A 22352-nucleotide genomic window follows, 5' to 3' on the forward strand; every position below is an offset into this window, starting at 1 on the left:
GCCTTTTTAAACCCCCAGGCAATGACAAAAAAACATATCTATCTCACAAGCTCAAACTTTAAGGGGGTTTTTCGTTGATTAGACCCTGGGTTTTTTGATGGGGCTTTCTCTTGGGGCCAAAAAAAAAAAAAAATCAACTATTTAAAAATTTTGGGAAAACCCCTTTTTTTTCCCCAAAATATTTTTTTTTTTAGGGTTTTTGGTTTAAATTTTAAAAAAATTATAAAAGGGGGTTTTTTTTTGGAAATTTGGGTTTTAAGAAACGAGATTTTAAAAAAAGAGAAAATTTTTGAGATAAAATTTTTTAAATTTTTAAAAAAAAAAACATTTTTAAAAAAAATTTTTTATTTAATTCTTCTGTACCTACCCCAATTTTTTCGTTTTAAAACTCCCCTCCTATCCTCCCCCCCTTTTTTTTTCCCCGGGGGGTGAAAAACCCCCCGTCCCTCCCCCTGTGATTGTTTTTCATTAAAAATGGTCAAGTTGTTTTAAAAAAATCTTCACCGAAGAATTGTTTTATTTGAATGAGAAAAGGGATAACCCTCCCCTCTTAAAAAAAAAGGGGGCAAAAAGAAACCCCGGGAAAAAAACCCCCCCAGGAGTGACCCCCTTTTTAAAGGGGGTTTTTGAAGCTCTTCACACCCCGGGGGTTTTGCGAAAAAAATCTCAAAAAAAATTCCCCCAAAAAAACGAGGAAAAAAAGCAAAGTTTTTGGGAAAAAAATTCCCAACCCCCCCCCCCCAAAGGGGGGGCCCTATTAAAATGCCCAGAAAAACCGGAAGGGGCCCCCGAAAATTTTTCAAACCTGCCTTTGTGCTTTGTCGAGAGATCTGACCCCCCAAAACCTTTGAAATATAATATATAAAAAAATTTGGGGGAAAAAAATTTAAACACCTTTTTGGGAAAACTGCGTTTTTTAACTGTTATTTGGGAAAGTTCGTTTAAGTTTTTTAAAAAAATCGAAAAAAAAAAGTCGCATGAAAAAATTTTTTTATTTTCCCCCCCTTTCCCCCTTTCCCCCAATTTTTAAAAAAACCCCCTATCTCATATAAAATTTTTTTTGGTTAAAAAAAAACAGAAAAAGAATAAAAGCCCCCCTAAAAAAAGGGTTTTTGGGTTTTTTTTTGGGACTTTCAAAAAAGGGTTAAGTAGAAAAAAAGGCCAAAACACGGGGCCCCCAAAATGCCCCCCCAAACAGGGAAAAAAATATTTAAAAAATGTTTTTAAGAAAAATTTAAAAACGGTTTCAAAACCTTTTTTAAAAAAATTTAAAAAAAAAGGGGGGAAAATTCCCTTTTTTTCATTTAAAAAAAAAGTTTTTTAAGTTTAAAATTTTAAAATTATTTTAACGTTTAAAAAAATTAAATTTTTCCGGGTTTTGAAAAAATTTTTTTTAACGTTTTTAGAAAAATATTTTTTTTTAAAGTTTAGAAAAATATTATTTTTTTAAAGTTTAATAAACGTTTTTTTTTTAACATAAAAAAAAATTTTTTTTTAAAATTTGGGAAAAAGTTTTACATTTAAAAAATTTTTTTAAAAATTTAAAAATTTGTTTTTTAATGAATTTTTTTTTTACTAAATATTTTTTTTTGTACATATTGTACACATGGGATATATAAAAAACAAAAAAAAACATTTGCAGTTCAAAATAAAATACAAAAGAAGAAAAAAAAATTTTTTAAATTGGGATTTTTAAGGGTTGACAAGACCGCTGTTTGTATAAAGCAATTAAAAAAAAGCAAGGTCCCTAGATGGTCCTAGCACGAAATTTTCTGAAAAAATGTTTTCATGTGGGGATTTTTTTTTTATATTTCCCAAATTTTTTCGAACTGATACGCGGTTTTCTATCCGTCTCAAAACACTCTTAAATTTAATCAGAAAAGTAATATCACCATTAAATTTTATTTTCAAGGAAGGGGTTGGAAGGGGTAAGGAGGGGAGGAGGGAGGGGGGGAGGGGGGGTGGAGAAGGGGGGAAGAGGGGAAGGGAAAGGGGGGAAAAGGGGAGAAGAAAAAGAAGGAGAGGGGGAAAAAGAAGGAAAAAAGGGAGGGAGGGGGAGAAAGACCAATTGATTTAATTAAAAGCTGGTTGGACCGAAAAACACAAACCGGGACCTTCGAAGAATCAAAAAAGGTTTTTTAAAAAACACAAAAATATTATTTTTTTCACTAAATTTGTATGCCCCTTTTTAAAGGGCCCCCTTATCCAAATTTTTTTTTTGGGTTAANTAGTGAGAGGCGAAGGGACTCACGTTAAAAAAGCACCCTGATTTTACGGAAACGTAGTGAAAGGCGAGAGGACTCACGTTAAAAAAGCACCCCGATTTTACGGAAATATAGTGAGAGGCGAGGGGACTCACGTTAAAAAAGCCCCCAATAAGGAGTTTAAAACCGTACTGCAACCTCCACGTTGTAAACTCTGGAAACTATAAAAATTAAAAAGTATACATATTATAAGCTAATTACAGACGTACATATGTGCTAGTAAATAAGTTACATCGAACACCCGCTACGCGGAATGGCACTGCACTGGTGCGCCGGAGTGACGCGACGCTTACAATTTTCGTATTTCGGGGAGATACATAAACTATTTTTCGAATCACCCTCTTAAATACAAAACTAATATCATACGTAATCTTGTTGACCGAGCTATTCTTTTATCTGACGTACGGTTTCATAAGTTTAATTTAATCGAAATAAAAAAGATCCTTTCAAATAATTGTTATCCAATAAAATTAATTAACAAGTACATTAACATCAGACTTAACGAGCTACAGACACGTCATAATAATAATAATAGTTCTAGCAGTAACAGTGTAGCCCAGGATCCTCGAAAATTTATCACTATACCGTATATTAAGGGTCTCAGTGACGGTGTTGGCCGTACAATGCGCGATGCAGAATTCAGGGTTCTCCTCACCATTCCGAAAAAGTTGGATTGTATTATCAAAAGGGGGAAGGATACGCTACCGAATCTTAAGCAAACGGAGTTGATATATGAGATTGATTGTGCTAATTGCAACGCTGCATATATTGGTCAAACAAAAAGGCACCTAGAGACACGTGTTAAGGAACATTTTTGTGATATTAGGAAGAACAGCGATAATCATTCTGTTGTTAGTAAGCACCGTCTCACGCATAACCACGATTTTAATTAGCAACAACCAAAAATTTTATATAAGGAGCGACACTTTAAGAAACGTGAAATCTCTGAGATGTTTTTTATTAAAAAATGCGATTGCGCAATCAATCTTCAAAAAGACACAGAAAGTTTGCCCGCGAATTACAACCGTTTGATTGGCGTCACTTAATTTACACTTTTGTTCTGCTCGTTTTCCACCTGTGAACACATCTATTTATTGTATCGGTCATTTAGTATGACTTCGTCTGTCACGCTGTACGGATGTGTTCGCAGTTATGGCTTACGACGTTTCTTCGTTCTGCGCTACCGTTCTCACTTTCCGTTTTGACGCACAGAATATGTAAGCCTTACATTTTACTTTGTACATTATTTATAACTTAACTATTTATAACTTAACTATTTTTAACTCAACAATTCAATTGTATTCTTACTTTTTATTTTATGACTTCTGAACGTTTTTATCTTTTTGACTATCGTGAGTTTATTTCACTTTTTTAGCTTTACGTGTGCATGATGTGGTTAGGGCACGATGTCAGCGACGTAATCGATATTTTGTACGCGGTTTTTGAAGATGCATAGCTGAATCACTTGAGAAGGACCGAAAATGCGGTCGAAACGTTGTGAATTTTGAATATATTTATTATTTGGCCAGTCGGGTCGAACAAACACGACTTTTTGTTTCGTATTTTTAACTATGTTCCACCATTTAAAAAAAATTGAAAAAAATATATGTTATAGTGGACACTTTAAGAGAAATTTTCGTAAAAATTTCAAAGAAGTACCTAAAAAATATCACCCTAAAAAAATATTAAAAAGTTCAAATTTTTTTTGGTCTTTTTTTTGACAAACATTTTGGACATTTTTTTGTTAATTAGTTTTATTAGTTTACATAACATATATTTTTTTCATCAAGATCGGTCAAGTGGTTTTCGAGAAAAATACATTTCTTTATTTTACTTTCTCCCTGCATAACTTATAAAAAAGTGGATTTTTTAAAATAATGTTTGGTGGAAAGTTTTATCATATTGGTACTAACTTGTGACATTAATGTCAGCTCTGTATGATCAAGGGCCAATTTCACATGCTTATTCCGCTAGGCCCTTTGGTTTTAATTTGATTCTTATTAAAACGTAATTTTGTTTAAATAATGTTTAAATAATATTTGCGGTAAAATTTGTTTCTTTATTTGTCGAACTTAACATGTAAAATATTTGATTCAAATTAAAAAAAAAATAATATAGTCATATAAGATTTTATATGATCAGATCAGAATATTGCATCTCAAAGTATCCGATAGATGGCATTTGATGTGATCTGTTTCTCGTAATTAAAATTTGACAAAGAGTGTTATAAGATAACGGTATCAAGAAGACACGACACTGTCTCGGAACGACACAATTTTTGTATCAGTTATATCGTGAAGTCTACTCTTATAATAAAGTAGCACGCTTAAAAAATAAAATTTTATATAATCTTGTTTAAGTTTAAATTGGTGTAACTTTAAATTTAAAACAAAATTATATAAAATTCTAATAAGATCAAATAACATTTATATATGACAAATTTGACTTATATGACTTATATGATTATATTTGACTTATATGATTATATTTGACTTATATGATTATATATGACTTATATGATTATATATGACTTATATGATTATATTTGACTTATATATGATTATATTTGACTTATATGATTATATTTGACACTTATATGATTATATTTAACAAATTAATTTTGAATTTATTACCATATTTAATCCACATTTGGCAAATTAAAACCATATTAACTCTGCATTTCTTTTGGTTTGTGCGGCTGATTTTGCATATTTTAACAAAGCAAGGTCCAGTTTAATCCATATATAAATTAAATAAGATGGGGTACTTTAATTTGATTTAAATATGACATATTTAAATTATAATTGATTTGCATATTCGATTCTAATAAGATTCTTAATAAATTCATATAAGCTTTTAATACGGTTTTAATACAATCGTTTTTCGCGGGATGGCGAGTCGTATACAGGATTTTCTCCAACATTAATTATATACATATATAAGTATTAGAAAGCATATAATATAAAATAATTTCAATATTCAAATTATTGTAATAATTAATAATAAAAAAATCAATTATTTACATTTTCTTCTGTGTGTGTATGCGTGATGTTATTGACAATTATAGTTTCTTTGCAAGTGTGATGTCAAATACAGACAAGATTTTTGTTTATCTGTTATAAGCGTTATTTCGAATGCAAGATTTTTGTTGCGGTCGTGCACGACTACGCGAATATACGAATATGCGAACATGCGATTGTAATATTACACTTATGTGCACACATGCACAATATTAATATAAAAATAAGGCGGCATAACATTAGACGTTTTCGGCGCTTGTGAACTCGATCCGCGGCTTCCGCTATCTCCGTCTCTATCACGTCAAAACAAGTCAGCGGTTGACGAATAGCTTGATTGGTCGGGACGAGCGAATAAGTGGGCGGATCTAGGATCCACCAATCGAGAAAACTTTTAATTTTTCAACAACGCAGGAGCGGAGGGTGCGGATACCGCGGAAAACGAGTCAGTTAGTCAGAGACGGTCGAAGGACATAGTCCACAATCGAACACATTACGTAAATCATTCGAAGAGCAGTCGTGATCCGAGTCGTTTCTGAGGCGTTGTCGCGATCCGAGTATAGCCTCGAGGCGTTATCGCGATCCCGAAGCGACGTCGAGACGTTATCACGAGTGCGTGCATAAGACACAGTGCCGCGAAAACACATGCATATTACAGTGCATCTAAACGTGTATGGACATGTAAACTTGTACTTGAACAGTGAAATAAACAATATATAAAACCACGACGTAAATCGTAAAAAATTTACGACGACACAGAACAATTTTAATAATCAAACGTTTTTAATAATCAAACATTTTCAAACTGCAAACGAGGGACAAGCAATATCATCTACACAGCATGTAGCCTTAAAATACTATGATCTTTTCTAGCAGCACTAGCGTATAATTTGTCCGCCGACATTACGAATTTCTTCTGCAGCAACACATAAAATGTTGAACAGTTTCCTCGAATGGTTGTAACGTCTGTATGTCCTTGCATTATTAATTCGTTAAGGTATTGTTCACATTCTCATTCTAAAATAATAATCCTATTAAAAAATGTTTATTTTTCTTTTTAAAGAAAATGCTGTCTCAAATGTTATTCTTTCAAAAAATTTTGACAGACTTGGAAGAAAGAGTTTATATATAGAGACAGAAACTTATCTTAATTTTTAAAATATATTTTAAATTTTTTTAATGCATTTTTAATGCGCGTGTGAGTATGAAAGTGCAATTTGTTTTTCTAAATATGATAAATATTATTTTTTAAAAGCTTAATGACAATAATAATCAACGGCAAGACGTTTGTGTGTGATAAAAAATTCACAACATAAAAATACACAATTAAATGTAAAATATGTCTGTTTAATTAATAATATTCACGATGTTTAGAAATACAAATTGGATTTTCATATTCACACGCGTGTGGCTGGGGCGTATTAAAAAAAGAGGTGTGGCCTCGGAGGGTTAATGATGCAAGAGCATGCAGATGTTGTTATAATTGTTCAAGAAAACTGTTCAATATTTTATATGATTGTTGCAGAAGAAATTCGTAATGTCGCAGAATAAATTATACGGTAGTACTTCTAGAGAAAATCGTAGTATTTTAAGACTACATGCTGTGGATAATATTGCTGGTCACTCGTTTGCAGATTGAAAATGTTAAACGTTTGATTATCAAAATCTTGTATTTGAAGTCACGCTTATAACAGATAAATAAAAATCTTGTCTGTATTTGACATCACACTTGTAAAAGTTAAGCGTGTAAAAAATCTGCAAAAGAAATGTAAACGTGCAAAAAAACTTGTCAATAATATTACACACACACACACACACACACGCACACACACAGTAGAAAATGTAAATAATTGATTTCTTTATTATTACAATAATTTGAATATTGAAATTATTTTGTACCATATGCTTCCTCACACTTATATGTATGTAATTAATAACAATATGTTAATGACAAATAATAAATTACAAGGGTGTATTCTGGTTTAAAAGATCTTAAGGACGTTCTTCGGAAAGTCGATTTTCTCTAGATTTTTTTTTAAACTGTGAATATACATTAATTTAGGTGTGCTTTATGCGTGGTATAAATTTCAGTACCTCTTACGGTATTAAAAATCGAGATATTGAGCTTCAAAGTTTCAACTTTTAACATGGAATTCCTATTCCGAGCTATTGTAAAACAGACATTATAATGAATTGTGAAAAAAGTTTTCTCTAAATGTTTTTGAAAAACTAGTATATAAACCATAAAAATAGAAATAATATGCGATAAGTGTCAATACCCTTGCGGTACGCGTTTTCGAGAAATACTTGTGTAAAGTACGCGATTTGATGAATTTTTCGCTCGGTTCAGGAATGACAGAAGAGGAGAGGCGTCAGTTATTACTTGGCAACGCCGCATGAGTTCTCACGCGTAATGTTAACTTCTTATTTTTTAGTTGTTATATGTAATATTTTGTATATGTATAAACAATAAAGGGTTAAAGCACATAACATGGCGTAACGGTATACGACGGTCGTAGTCCCCGACCTGACAGATTAGGATACGCCAAAGCTTGTGCGTTACTTACGTCCACGACTACGACTTTCGATCATATGTGCTTTGGCCCTAATTTTAGTAAAATAAATTTTTCTTTTTAAGCATGAATACAAGTTGAGCACGACTGGAGCCGGAAAAGGTTTTTGAAAATAGGTATTTTTCAGGAATTTTTAATTAGGTGAACGAAGAAAGCGAATAACGTTTAGTCCGGTCAAATTAGCCCAAAAAATAGGGGTAAGGTTACAATAATTCCGATAGAGCCAAAAATTCGTACGAATGTTTGGAACACCATTATAAATGAACTGTGAAAAGTCCCCATACATCCCGTGCCTGGAAAAAATTTTATTCAAGGTCAAAGGTGGCAAAAATGGGTTTTTTGTGTTTTTCAGCCGAATGGTAAGTTTTATCATAAAAATAGCTTAAACAATAATTGTAGATCGTGCAATTATCTATAATAATTGTCTCTGTACTTTTTTCTGTAAGAGTCACCGTTTCCGAGATATAATCATTCAAAAAGTTGAAAATACGGTGTTCTTCATAATATGCATAAGTACGCCGCGTACATACATCACTGGAGCTGTAACACAAGTTTCAATAGCTTTCTATCGGTCTATCGAGTCAGCCCTCCACCTTCTACGCCAGTGTAACCTTGAGCAACATCTGCCTCCCATTCAATTGTCCGCGTGGCGAGGGTCGATTTTTCAACTGATTTTTTCAACTGATTTTTTCGATTTTTTCAACTGATTTTTTCGATTTTTTCAACTGATTTTTCAAATGAAAAATCAGTTCTGAAAATGTTTGAGAAACAAGATTTTGTTGGTTGTGCTGAAGTTTTTAAAAATAGCAACTCTACTCCACAAGAAGTAATCACCAATGGAATGCGCTTTCTTCTTTCCATCTACGGAGCTTCAAAAAAAATTACCTGCTTAGATAAGTTCCGCTACGTATGTTTTGTAAGAAATACTCGTAACAAAAAACGAGTGCAGTTAGCTTGTCTTCCTCCAACCTCTGCTTCTGCTCAACAACATCTATTTCGGGTATATTATCAAGTTCAAGTGTGGCTTGGTAATCAACTAGATCCAAAGGACTGGGGTTGGAAGTTGATCGACAATACATTGGAACCAATCCAGACTTTACTCCCACCTGCACCGGAAAAACTTCTCAACACAATTTTTTGCAATTGTAAAAAGGGATGTAATGCTAAATGCGGCTGTAAAAAAGTTGGATTGTTTTGTTCATTAGCATGTACTAATTGTCAAGGCCAGTCGTGTTCCAATGTTGAATCGCCATCAGAAGAGGGTTCATACAATATCAGCGAGGAAACATCTGATGAATCGCTCTTGGAACAATCTATTTGCACTCAGCAGGAAGAGGAAGAAGAAGAAGAAGAAGAAGACGAACAACATGAAGAACAAGAAGAAGAAGAAGATGCAGAAGTATTTGATGGTTATGAATCAGACCAATAATTTAACCCAATTCATTACAATTTACACCTCTCATTATTTTTAACATTTTCCATTTTTTATTATTAAATAGTATAATGCTGAATTAAATACGGTCACAATAGTTCGTGGAATAGGCCTACCGGGGAAACCACGTTAAAAAAAACGCGTCAAGTACACTACCTCACAGGTGGCGTGGAAACGTGTGCATATTATGAAGAACACCGTTTTTCAACTTTTTGAATGATTATATCTCGGAAACGGTGATTCTTACAGAAAAAAGTATAGAGACAATTATTATAGATAATTGCACGATCTACAATTATTGTTTAAGCAATTTTTATGATAAAACTTACCATTCGGCTGAAAAACACAAAAAACCCATTTTTGCCACCTTTGACCTTGAATAAAATTTTTTCCAGGCACGGGATGTATGGGGACTTTTCACAGTTTATTTATAATGGTGTTCCAAACATTCGTACGAATTTTTGGCTCTATCGGAATTATTGTAACCTTGAATGTAGAATTTGACCGGACTAGTTAAACTTTGCATGTTTTTTAAATCTTATTTTAAAAATATATTTTTATATTTTAATAAGAAAACTATTCTTCTTATCTATGTTATATCTTGATCACTAAAAGACGTAAATGAGAGATGAAGTAAATGATTCTAGTTGTTCTAAATATCAGAAATGTAAAAACCAAAAACTTTCTTATTTAAAATAAGTGATGGCTATCGTCTGAACTAGAATAGACATTGTTTATTAGTTTTTTCTTTTAATAAATTACTAATAAAATTTTGAAAAAAAGTTATATTATTGTTAATAAAAAAGCCGCTTTTACACACACAGAATAAAAATATTGATTTAATTCTTGTTCAGACAATAGCCACACTTCTGCAGAATAAGAAAATTTTAGCTTTTTGTGTTTCAAATACCTAGAATTATTCACACCGTCTGTCATTTCTAATGACCAGGATATAACAAAAAAGAAAAGCATTTTTGTTACTTAAATAAAAATAAAATTTTAAAATAAGATGAAGAGAACATGCAAAGTTTAACGTTATTCACTTTCTTTGTTTTCCTATAAAAAACTCCTGAAAAATATGTATTTTAAAAATATTTTAAATCAGAATACCCCCGTTAATAATTGTTTACATTCTCTTCCTGACGGAAGAGATTTTATCACTCAATATATAAATATAAAATTTATCTTGTCATGGTTTCATTCGATTACTCCGGCGTTTTTATATTTGTGATTTAATTGGATTATTGTTTATTTTGTTTATATTATTAGGAAATTGTTTAATGTTTTAGTCTAGTAGACTAAAACAACCTGACTTTGAAGCGCGGATCTAGCTCGCGGCGGGCCTGGGTTCGAAGGAGGTGCGGAGAAGCAGACGGGTGGCGAGGTTAGCGAAATGAAGTCGTGCCTCGGTTAACTGACAATAGTAACGTTTATTATTTCACAATATACCCTCGCGACATTTGCAAGGGGTCGGCACGCGTGTACCGCTCAGGCGGGGTTCGCTCGCGTGTGTCCGCGCGGTTTTCGACGGTTGGGCGTGCGTGTGAGGCGTCGTTGGTTCGGCCGCGGTATGTGCGGGGCGGAGCCGGCGCTTTTCGTTCGTCGCGTGGGCCGGATCGCGTGGTGGTAGGTATCGGTCCGGATGGTGCCGGTTTCCCAGTCGGCGTGGCCCGGAGCGCGGAAAAATGGCGCGAGGCGCGGCGGCGATATGGATCGCGAGGCGTGGGTAATGCGGTTGAAGCGGGTCGCCGGCCGAGACACACTCGGCGAAGACAGAGAATGCCGGAGGCGCTCTATCCTCTTGTCCGGACAGGCTTCGGGTGATTCGGATAACTGCGCAAAGCTGGTCGTTTAGCCGAGACACACTCGGCGAAGACAGAGAATGCCAGAGGCGCTCTACCTTACGTGCGGACTGGCTTAATGCAAACATCCAGAAAGCTTTGGCTAATAGAGAGGAGCTGGTCCTTTGCAAAACACACTCGGCGAAGACAGAGAATGCCAGAGGCGCTCTACCTTCCGTTTGGACTGGCTTGGTGCAGGATTTCAGGATCGGTGTTGTCGGAAAGACGGGTGATCGGGAATCGCGCTCTGTGCCAGCGACGCCGGGCTTATATACGCGTCGCGGCGGCGTCGCGGCGTGGTGGGGGTAGCGACGGCGATCGCGAGCGCCGGGACGGTGCGGCGGAACGATCGGTTGTTACGGCGCCCCGAGCCCCGACGCGTTCGGCGGTGTTCGGCCACCTTCGGCACCGCTCGGCGCAGTGAGGCGGTTGCCGCGTTAAGTCCGTTCGCGGACTTCCTAATATTACTTATTAAAATTATGGGCACACTGTGCCCGGTCTTCACCCCGCGGGTGGTCGGCGGGGTGGCTTTGGCGAGGTGTTTGCGCCGGAACGATGCATATTCGGGGGTGCATCGTTACAAGACTAATGTTTAATGTTTTAGTATGTTAACTTAAACATTATCATGTTTTAAAATTTATCTTCTTCTTTTATATTCATAGTAATCCGTTCCGAAAAGACTAATTATAATAAGTACAGTCAAAATGTTACTCATGTGTATTGTTTATTTAATAAAGTGTTTTTATTTTTATCCAATATCCTTTTGTTGTTGCTTGTAATTTAGCCGTAATTTGGCCAATTGAACATGCATAGGTAAAATAAATTTAATAAGAGTAAAAGAACATTATAAACTACAATTATTTCTCATAGTTAATAATATAATTATTAGTATGCATTTAAATATTACATGTAAATATTATTATGCTAAAGTAAAGGTTTTTAATGTAAGACTTTTTTAGATAGAAAAGCATATGTATAGAACCGTGATTTTAATACATTACATTTGCGAATTTTAATTTTTAAGTTTATAAATATTTATTTAATTAACTATATTTGCAATCTTTATATATTTATAAATTTCTAATATATATATTTATTTATAAATATAAAAATTAAAATTTGTAAATATAAACGCAAATGTAACGTATAGCGCATCGTCAATTGGCCAACTCGAGACTCGGCACTCGGCGAGACAAGAGACGCGAAACCCGAAATGAGTGGCATCGTGGTAAGTAGATAAAACAGTGACAGATTTACCCCGGGAGCTCCGAGGGGGGAGCGGGGCGGGGGGAAGGACTCGAGGGCGAGGGGTCTGCCGGGAAAGGGGGACGACTCGTTGGTGAGGGGGAAGGGGGAGGGGGGAGGACAACTCGTTGGTGAGGGAGAGCGGGGGGGGGTCAGCGAGCGTGTCGGGACATGTTTATTAAATATTAATAAACATATCTCGTATTGACAAGGGGTACCGCCGAGAGGGGGGGGGGGTAGGTGTCCGCGTTCTACGCCGAGGGTGGTCCGCGGGGGGGGTGTCGTCACTTTATCGGCGCGGGGGTATTGCAAAGGCGCCGTTCGGCTGTTGGAATTTTATCAGCGAATATAAACAAAACAGCGAGTTAGACACTTGACTCTGCAATGATCTCACCCTTCTAGAACATGCGAGCCGCCATTCGGTTACGGCGTCTCACTACAAAAGCGAGCGTCGATGGCCCGACGACGGTTTAAGGTGATTGGGCCACGTACCGTATGAGTCGATATAAGGTCTAAATTTTTTTTAAGAAAAACCCTTTTTATGCATATATTCTAAACACTTGTATAATTACTAGTTTTATAATGTAACTTTTCATTCGATCATGTATCAATTCATCTACTGATAAATGTAAATAGTTTAAGATTTGACTTCAGTTGGCATTTGTACAAAAGAAATGTGGCAACATCGCATCTCATCGCGTAGGCAGCCATCCTGCCAGTGTCATGTGAGGTTATTGTGTCGAGTGAGGTTATGTGTTGATCGAAAAATAATGGAAGATAAACAATTTCGGCATAATGGGAGATTTGCTCGTAAGAGAATAATATTGTGGAAGGACAATATTAGTAAAGCTCAAAAAAAGAGACAAGTTACTAAGAAATCAAGTACATACTTGTCTGATCTTGGTCGACGTATTGTCGACTTGACGAAATTGGGAAATGATATGTGGTGTCAGCAATGCAACTTGCCACTTTCATTTCGATTTATTGTTCGAGAAGATATAATTGGCCTTGCCAGCACGTTCGACATAAGATGTTTTCAATGCAGTACCATCTATAAAGTACAAAGTTCAACATACGATGTTGAGAATTCAAGTTGCAAATTTCACATCAATTTAAAAGCGGCTTTAGGTATTTATCATTCTACATTATTTCCATTTGTCATATTTATCTTATATATGTATAATATAAGTATTAACAAATTTCTTTCATTTTTTATTTATTTCTTACAGCAATATTAGATGGTGGTATTGGTGTAACACATTGTAACACCTTCTTGTCCGCAATCAATGTACCGATTGTTCACCACAATTTAATAAAGCGGCACGAAAGAATCCTTGGATCTATCATAGAAAATGTAGCTAAAGAAAGTTGTCTTGAAGCTCTCAAAATAGAAAAAGCTTTAACTATTGCGAACGAAAGGTAATACTCTACATTTTTTATTTTAAATAATATCTATTATAATTTAAAAAATATGGCATTGATTATTATTATTGATAATTATTAAATACACAGTGTCCAGGCATCTACAACTCTTGTCAGTCAGACCTTGAGAAATATCTAGCATCAATATCGGAAAATGATTTATCAGGATACCGAAAAAACACTGATAAAGAGCATTTGCAGAGAATTACATTTGTCGCATATAGCAATAAGAATGATTACAAAATATTTTAATTCATAGTATTAATTCATAGCGTTAATTTATAGCATTAATTCATACCGTTAATTTATAGCATTAAAAGAAAGTTTTAAGTCGATATTTTTACTATAGTCTATAAGAATATGTAACACAATATATAAAATAAAAAATACATTTACATAAAAGAATATACATATATAAAAGAAGATATTCTTTTATATATATCCTTTTATATAAATACATTCCTATTTATTAGATATCGTCCTCAGCACAAAATAATCCTCAGCACAAAATAATTCTCAGCGCAAAATAGTCCGCAGCAAGTGCGTTGTCCGCGAAACTTTTGCCATGTAACATGAAATGTAATGTTATTTTTTAAGTAAAAATTATATTTTTACTTTTAGTAGTAGACGTTTTAAAATATCCAGTGATATGTATGAGAATTATACAATACCTTTGTTGTTTGATAAATGGTATTAAAACCGATTTGCTTACTTATGAGTTTTTAAATTTATTTTTGATAATTTGCTGTTTTATATTTTCGCGTTTCAGTTCTCAGGATGTAAATGTACTCGTAGAAAGTACACCAGGTATGTTTAGCTCCGATCAACACGTCGAAGTGACTACTGCTGAGAATTCTCAAGTTTCCAAGGATAATTGTCTGCCAGGTAATCATTAAATCGTGGTTTCAAATCTCCAAATAAGAATATGCACGTAGTACTTTCTTCCGAAGGACCAGTCGGCATCACTGCTTCCTATGATGCTGGATGGCAAAAGAAAGGATCCGGTCGATCATATAATAGCTTGACAGGGCACGGAACCGTTTTTGGACATTACAGCGGCTTATGCATTGGATTTGCTACACGAAATAAGAACTGCAGATATTGTTCAATTGGAAGTAAAACCGATCATGACTGCCGTCGTAATTTTGAAGGCAGTTCGAAAGCGATGGAACCCGACATGGCAGTCGAAATATTTACAAAAAATAAACAATTTGATGCCGAGAATGTATATTTAAAAACTCTTATAGGGGACGAAGATTCATGCACAATAGCAAGTGTACGCAGAGAGCTGGGTAGGCAGGTCATAAAATGGACTGACCTGAACCATGCAACAAAGAAATTGGCGAAATTTCTGTATCCTTTGAAAAAAATGTCTTCTACTACAGTAGAATACTTTCGATACGTGTTTCGTTGCGTTCTTCAGACTAACAAAGGAAAAGTAGAAGCTACGAAAGAGTCCATTCTAAATATAGTACCTCATGCTTTCGGTAACCATGAAAAATGCGGCTCATGGTGCGGTTACAATGTTGATCCTGTAAATTTTAAACATAAAATTCTTCCTAATGGTAAACCTTTAACTGGGGATGAATTAAAAGCTTCAGTTACATCAATATTTCAACAATTCGCGAATGACGCCGACAAATTAGCTCCATGTGGATCGAGCCAGTTAAACGAAAATTGTAACATGGTTATCGCAAGCAAAGCCCCAAAAGCGAGACACTACGGTAGCTCTAGTTCTAATGATTTCCGAGTAGGATCGGCTATATGCCAAGTAAACTTAGGAACTGTGTATGTTGATAATGTTTATAAAAAATCAAGCCTTTCTCCATTGAAAAACAAATCGTTACAATATAGGCTCCAAAAGGATAGAATGAGAAAATTGCAAAATGCTAAAATGAAAACCATTGACTTTAAAAGGCGACGTCGTGCCCGTTTTAAAAATCGCCTAAAAAAAACATTGCTTACCGAAAGAAAAGAAGGTATCACATATCAGTCAAACTGTGAAGCGCAATTAGATATAGGTTGTCTCGACGATTCAGTTGCAGGAATTCGAGGCCCTGCAGTTAATGAAAATACGAAGATAGTCATTTTCGATATTGAAACTACTGGGTTCAGCAGATCGGATGATCAAATTGTACAAATAGCCGCAAAGTCAGATGACAAAATTTTCAATGTCTATATAATGCCAACTTGTAGGTTTTCTGCAGGTGCATCGGCTGTAACTGGACTCGTAGTTCATGACGGAATTATGTATAAGAATTCTGTCCCAGTACCAACGGTCCCACCAAAAAATGCAATAAATGAATTTATTGCATTCTTACGCTCCATTAGTCCAAGCATAATATTAGCAGCGCACAACGGACATACTTTTGATGCTCCCATAATCTTGCTTTTGATACAAGAAGTACAGCTGCTAGCTGAATTCATGGCAATTGTCAATGGTTTTGCTGATACATTAAAAATTTTTAAGTCGAAATTATTAGACAGAAAAGCTGAAAAAAAAAGTTTTGCGCAAACCGCACTTGCTGAGGATTATCTTAGTAAAAAAGTAATAGAAGGAGCACACGATGCTGCTATTGACGTATCAGTATTACAAATGTTGATAAACAACGATGCAATTAATATCTCAATGAGCGAGTTTGTAGACAACACACTCTCCGTTACTTTCATTCTAGATGCGAAACAGAGAAAATTAGAACTGAAGATTGCTATGAATTCATTGCAGGTACTTAAAAAAAGTGATGAAAATTGTAACGACTGCAAGGTCGGTATCTCCCCAAACATGATTTCCAAAATAGCAAAAGCAGGGATTCGTTTGGAACATCTTCAACAAATATATTCCACGTCTGGTATAGGTGGACTCACTAATTTATTGAGCCAAAATGTTGGACAAAAGAAAGGTCCGAGAGTTACATCCAACAAGGCAATAATAAATGCTTTAGCCGAGAAATTAAAACAATTTCAAAATCCAATATCTAATAATTAAAAAAATATATCTTTTTATATATATTCTCTTATATAAATGTTTATAATTTTATGTTTCTATATGTATGTATTTTATATAAATTTATATAATATATAAATATATATTATTTTATATAAATGTATGTATTTTATTTTATATGCTGTTTTATTTTTTAGTTTCTGTGCACAAATAAAAAATGTTTTTGTGATTGGCAACTTATGTCTACGATGGATTTTCTTGGCGAAATATCTTTGATTATTTTCTAAAAAGTTATCTTCGATTATTTTTAAATATTTTCTTGCATTTTTTCGTAAAAAAACAATTGATAAACAATTTAAAGCAACCTTTCTAATTTCAGAAAAAAGTTAATAAGATCAGAATTTTTATTTTTACTTTTTTGTACTAAAAAAGACACTTTCTTTCCAGTTTTGCATGTATTTTATAAATGGTTTTCTGAACCTAAATTAATCTGTAACATTACAAAATAATAAGAAAATTAAAACAGTTTTTAGTTTTTTCCTACATGTTCTAAAATATAAAATTTGCGCTGAATTATTATAAAGATAAAAATTTTTATTTATTACTTAATTATTTTAAAAAAAGATAAAGAAGAAATAAATAAATTTTTATTTACGGTTTTTTTGGTGATCTATTGTTCAAATAAGTGTAAATACCTTGAATGTGAATTTTCCGCTCTTATACTATATATATATATACACGGCGCGACGTTGCCACATGTTCACGTCGCGTACAGCTGATCGAAGGGCCGACAAGAAACGCGACAATTCATCAAGTTTTCATTGAATTTTCGGACTTATTACACGTCAACGTCGTTTTGTTTTAGCACTTAACAAGTGCTAAAAGAATCAAACAATACTATTTTCAGTTTTTTGAACTTGTGTCTTTACAGATAGTGAGTGAAATCCTCGAAAAATGTATGTTTCCGGTACAATTTCCCGTAAACCTATGTTAAAAATGCCAACTTTGAGATTTAATATCTCAAAAACTAGACGTCAGATCTTCTAAAAATTGCAAATTTAAGTGTATTTAGGTTTTCTTTACAACATATTTTTTAATCAGATTTTTTTCTTTGACATGCTCTGATGGCCCAATCACCTTAAAGATAAAATAGCCGAGGTAAACAATTGATAAAATTTGTCACCGATGACGATTTATCCGTTGCGGAGTTTTTTTCATATTTTTTTCTAGGAAAAGCCGCTGCCGATTACGATTTAACCGTCGCGGCGGTATTCGGTTATGGCGCGGCATATTACAAAATGCGAGCGCCGATATCCGGCTGCTGGAATGTATAAACAAAATATGTCTAACGATAATTATACGAACGCATAGCATCCGTTGTCGCCAGGATGATTATGGATCCACATCTTGTGGATCAGTCTTCGGCTAGTTTTCGCGACGCGAACGTTCATATTCGAGGGTGAAGTTTTTTGTGTCAAGTATTCAATACAGAAGAATATTTTTCACGATAAAGGAGATGACAATAATTCCGATATGGATCGCGAGTTAACGGACGACAGTGACTACTTCAGTGATGAAGACAACAATCATAAAGAAGTCATCGATAGAATAGTGTTAAATTTACGTGAAAAACATTGCGTAATATATTTTTATTATTCAACGGGTGGTGCACTTGCACTATGTGCTTCATGTATGGTTGCTCTATAGGACCTTGATTTCGGCATGTACGCTCGCCTAAAACACTTCGTTGAGAGACGCGGAACGACGCAAAGCCGGTATTGTTCAAGATGTCGTGAATCATTGTTTATGATATTTCCGCGAAATATGTGCCCGATTTGCACACGATAAGAAAAAAACATTATCGCGGCTCTTAAAAGTTGATACTTGGGGCTGAAGTTCTTGTGTCAAGTAATCGGTATAAAAAAACATTTTTTTCAAAAAACAGTGAACAATAATTTCGAGGCAACAATGGATGTAGATTCATCCGACGAGGATCGTCCGTTGTCGCCGGACAGCACCTATAACAGCGATGAAGACAATAACCGTAGAGAAATTGTGAAAAAAATAGTGTCGCGTCCCGAATTTTTAGCGTTGGATGGACGTACGAAGTGTTGCGCTATTTATTTTTATTTTGAATACGGCTCAGATAACTTGTGTTATTCGTGTATGGTCGCTTCACCAGACACTGGTGAGCACATACGTGAACGTCGAGAGCATGTAACCGAGCCGTACGACGTAATGACCATTCAATTTTGCACAGATTGTCGTAATACTCCATTGTTGAGTAGAAAGAAAGAAAAAAAAAATAAATGTCGTGCATAATTTTAATCGTCGGTAGTTCTAGTGTTAAGTACAATAGGTGCCAACGATGGCCCGCTTTAAGTATTGCAATTATATACAGGCAAATGTATTCATTGCGTGCCGAATGGCCGTGACGTGTCGGCTTTGCAAATATTTGCTACAGATCGAACGTCGCCATTGACGTAACGGCGCTCATATGCAATGCGTGTGACGCATTTGATAACAAAACTCGATAATATAACAGGGACCACAAAATCGTTCTCTTTCTAATTGTCAAACAAATTTACAATTTCCAATTAACATCCTTTTTTTTTATTTTTTTTTATTTTTTTTACAATATTTCTTACGGTTAATTAATCTCACATACGTACACACACATACATCAAGAGACACGGTAGTGTCTCGCGCCAAGTACGCGCGAAGCGAGACGCACCGTGACTCTTTTACGCGAACGCATGAGTTGCGAGTATCCGAGATTTTGAGATCTCAATAACGAGTGAACGGATCAACTTCTAAGTAGGTTCGATCGATAGCTTGGGGTTTGATTTATAAATAAGAGTCTTTTTTTTTCGTTACGTGCCCTACGAGCGAAGATATTGCAATGCAAAGACCAAATGTGGAAAATTTTTTTTTAAGAAACGTCCACGTCGGACAAAAATGGCGGCTGGTGTGTCACTTTCCCATTTTTGACACGAGAGAGCACTCGTGCACTGTCGCAGTGCGTGACAGTTTTTTACAACCTAGAAAAGGATAAGTGTAAGTGTGTGATAGTCGTGACCGTTGCCGCGTCGTGACAGATAGTGAAATATATATAAGTATTGACCGTAAAGAGCTGATGCCGAGAGATCTTTAAGAAGGAAGGTGTATCTACAAAATCGTACAAACACGTACGTATATGCTGCCTTGTAAAAGTTGTCAAACTGTATGTTTACGCGAGCGTTACTTCTGTAGTAACTTACGATAATTTATGCCGGAATTACGATGAATTTAACGTAACGGGACGCGACGGACGCGAAGTAACGTAACGTGAACTTAAGAAATTACGATCGCCGTAATTTAAAGATAACCATAATCTTAACCTTCTATTCATACCAAGCTGTCAAATCATTTCTGAAATGCACGCTGCTTCACGTTACGGCGATCGTAATTTCTTAAGTTCACGTTACGTTACTTCGCGTCCGTCGCGTCCCGTTACGTTAAATTCATCGTAATCCCGGCATTACTTGTTTACGCGGGATGAATTATCATAAGTTGCTACAGAATCTCCATTTACGTGGAGGAATTATCGTATAAGTTACTACGGAAGTAAAACGCTCGCGTAAACATAGTATACGTGACAGATAGTGTGTGTGTGTGTGTGTGTGTGTGTGTGTAATTAAAATTATTTATATTTATATTATACATGTATATAATTTATTTAGTATTTATAGGATGATCTCTCTCTCTCGGCAGCAGGACGAGAAAAGCGGAAAAGCGACAACAATATTTCGATAGATTCGATAGATCGTATGGACGACATGCCTTTTTTAGAAGAGGATGCGTAACACTACAAAACGCATGATATCAGTACAAAATTACCTTTTTCAAAAAAGGTAAAAAAAGGGCGCCAAGTACACGCGTGGTTGTTACCTCGAAAAAAAAGTGAAATCTTTTAATACTGCGCCAATTACAAAGAGAATATATACCTAAAAAAAAACCAAGTGGTATGTATCTTTGTATTCCTGAGAGTTTTTCTATCAACCCAAGTGGTAATATAATAGTTTTAATTCTCCTTGATAAAATTATAATATTACAAAGAATTATTTTAATCACAAAGAATTAAAGAGGTAACATTATAAAATAAAAATATTTAATTAAAATAAAATAAATAAATTTTTCTTGTAAAAAACTTGGCGCTGCTTTTTTAAGGTTTAGAAACCTTTGCACAAGACTTTCGTATGGCAACGTAGTGTAACGAAACGTGGGTCAACGCACAAGAAACGTATCAGTTACGGCGTTAAGCGTCGTCTACAATGGCAGCAGGAGTATGCAATAAGACGTAAGCAGTAAACTATTCTATTGACCAATCACAGTCGATTATTCTTGAATTGTAAAAATCCCATTAGTCAATAACTTACTGCTTACGTCTTACTGTATACTCCTGCTGCCATTGTAGATGACGCTTTATACGTCAATACGTTTCTTGTGCGTTGATCTACGTTACGTTACCATACGAAAATTTTGTGCGGAGGCTCTAACCGATACGTTTCTTGTGCGTTAATCCACGTTACGTTACGCTACGATATCATACGAGAGTCTTGTGCGGAGGCTCTTATCCAGACAAATTTGCATAGCGCATAAACATAAAAAATTAATTGGTTTATATGTATATGTGCAAAAGGAAATAGACCAATCCATCTCTTTATGCATATGCTTATATGCACCTATGCAAGTTTGTCTAGGTTGACCTTGGACAAAGCAGCGCCAAGTTTTTTACAAGAAAAATTTATTTATTTTATTTTAATTAAATATTTTTATTTTATAATGTTACCTCTTTAATTCTTTGTGATTAAAATAATTCTTTGTAATATTATAATTTTATCAAGGAGAATTAAAACTATTATATTACCACTTGGGTTGATAGAAAAACTCTCAGGAATACAAAGATACATACCACTTGGTTTTTTTTTAGGTATATATTCTCTTTGTAATTGGCGCAGTATTAAAAGATTTCACTTTTTTTTCGAGGTAACAACCACGCGTGTACTTGGCGCCCTTTTTTTACCTTTTTTGAAAAAGGTAATTTTGTACTGATACACACACACATGCGCGCGCGCGCACACACACACACGTTACACAATGCAAACCTCGTTTGAAGTCTAATCTCCATAATGGAACGGCCGCCTCAATTAGGCTGGACTTATTTTCGCTGGGCCGCGATGTTTGAGCGCGCATTTGTAGCCACGCGACACCGACCGCCACGCGCCGCTCGTTACACCCCGTCGCCGATGGGCGATCGTTTCCCCTCAACCCCGCGAAAAATGATTGCCGAGTCCACACGTCGCCGCGCCGAACGGCTGGACGTGTTGCAATAATTGCGACGACGCAGTGAATGAATCACGTCGAGCGAAGAGAGATTTTGCCACCGCGAAATCCCGCGTTCATTTTGCGTCAGCATTCCACGATGCGAGATACGGCCGCGATTTAATCGTAGACCAAACAGGGGGGGGGGGCAGAGTACGCGCCTGTCATATTTTCACGAAAAGTCCAAGTTATTTTCTTACGTAACTGAGTATATATTATTTTGGTGCCGTATAAATAACTTCGTGGATTC

The 22352-nt window shown here is 35.2% G+C and overlaps 1 long non-coding RNA gene across 1 annotated transcript; it reads left to right on the forward strand.

Moving 5' to 3' along the window:
• Nucleotides 1-12856: 12856 nt before the first annotated feature.
• LOC143906444 (uncharacterized) lies at nt 12857-16901 on the forward strand. The gene is made up of 3 exons (XR_013259517.1): nt 12857-13500; nt 13602-13791; nt 13885-16901. It is a non-coding gene; the product is annotated as an uncharacterized LOC143906444 (long non-coding RNA).
• Nucleotides 16902-22352: the final 5451 nt, after the last annotated feature.

This window comes from Temnothorax americanus, unplaced genomic scaffold (assembly GCF_048541705.1).
Source record: "Temnothorax americanus isolate GAGA-0224 unplaced genomic scaffold, ASM4854170v1 Scaffold70, whole genome shotgun sequence".
NCBI lineage: Eukaryota > Metazoa > Arthropoda > Insecta > Hymenoptera > Formicidae > Temnothorax > Temnothorax americanus.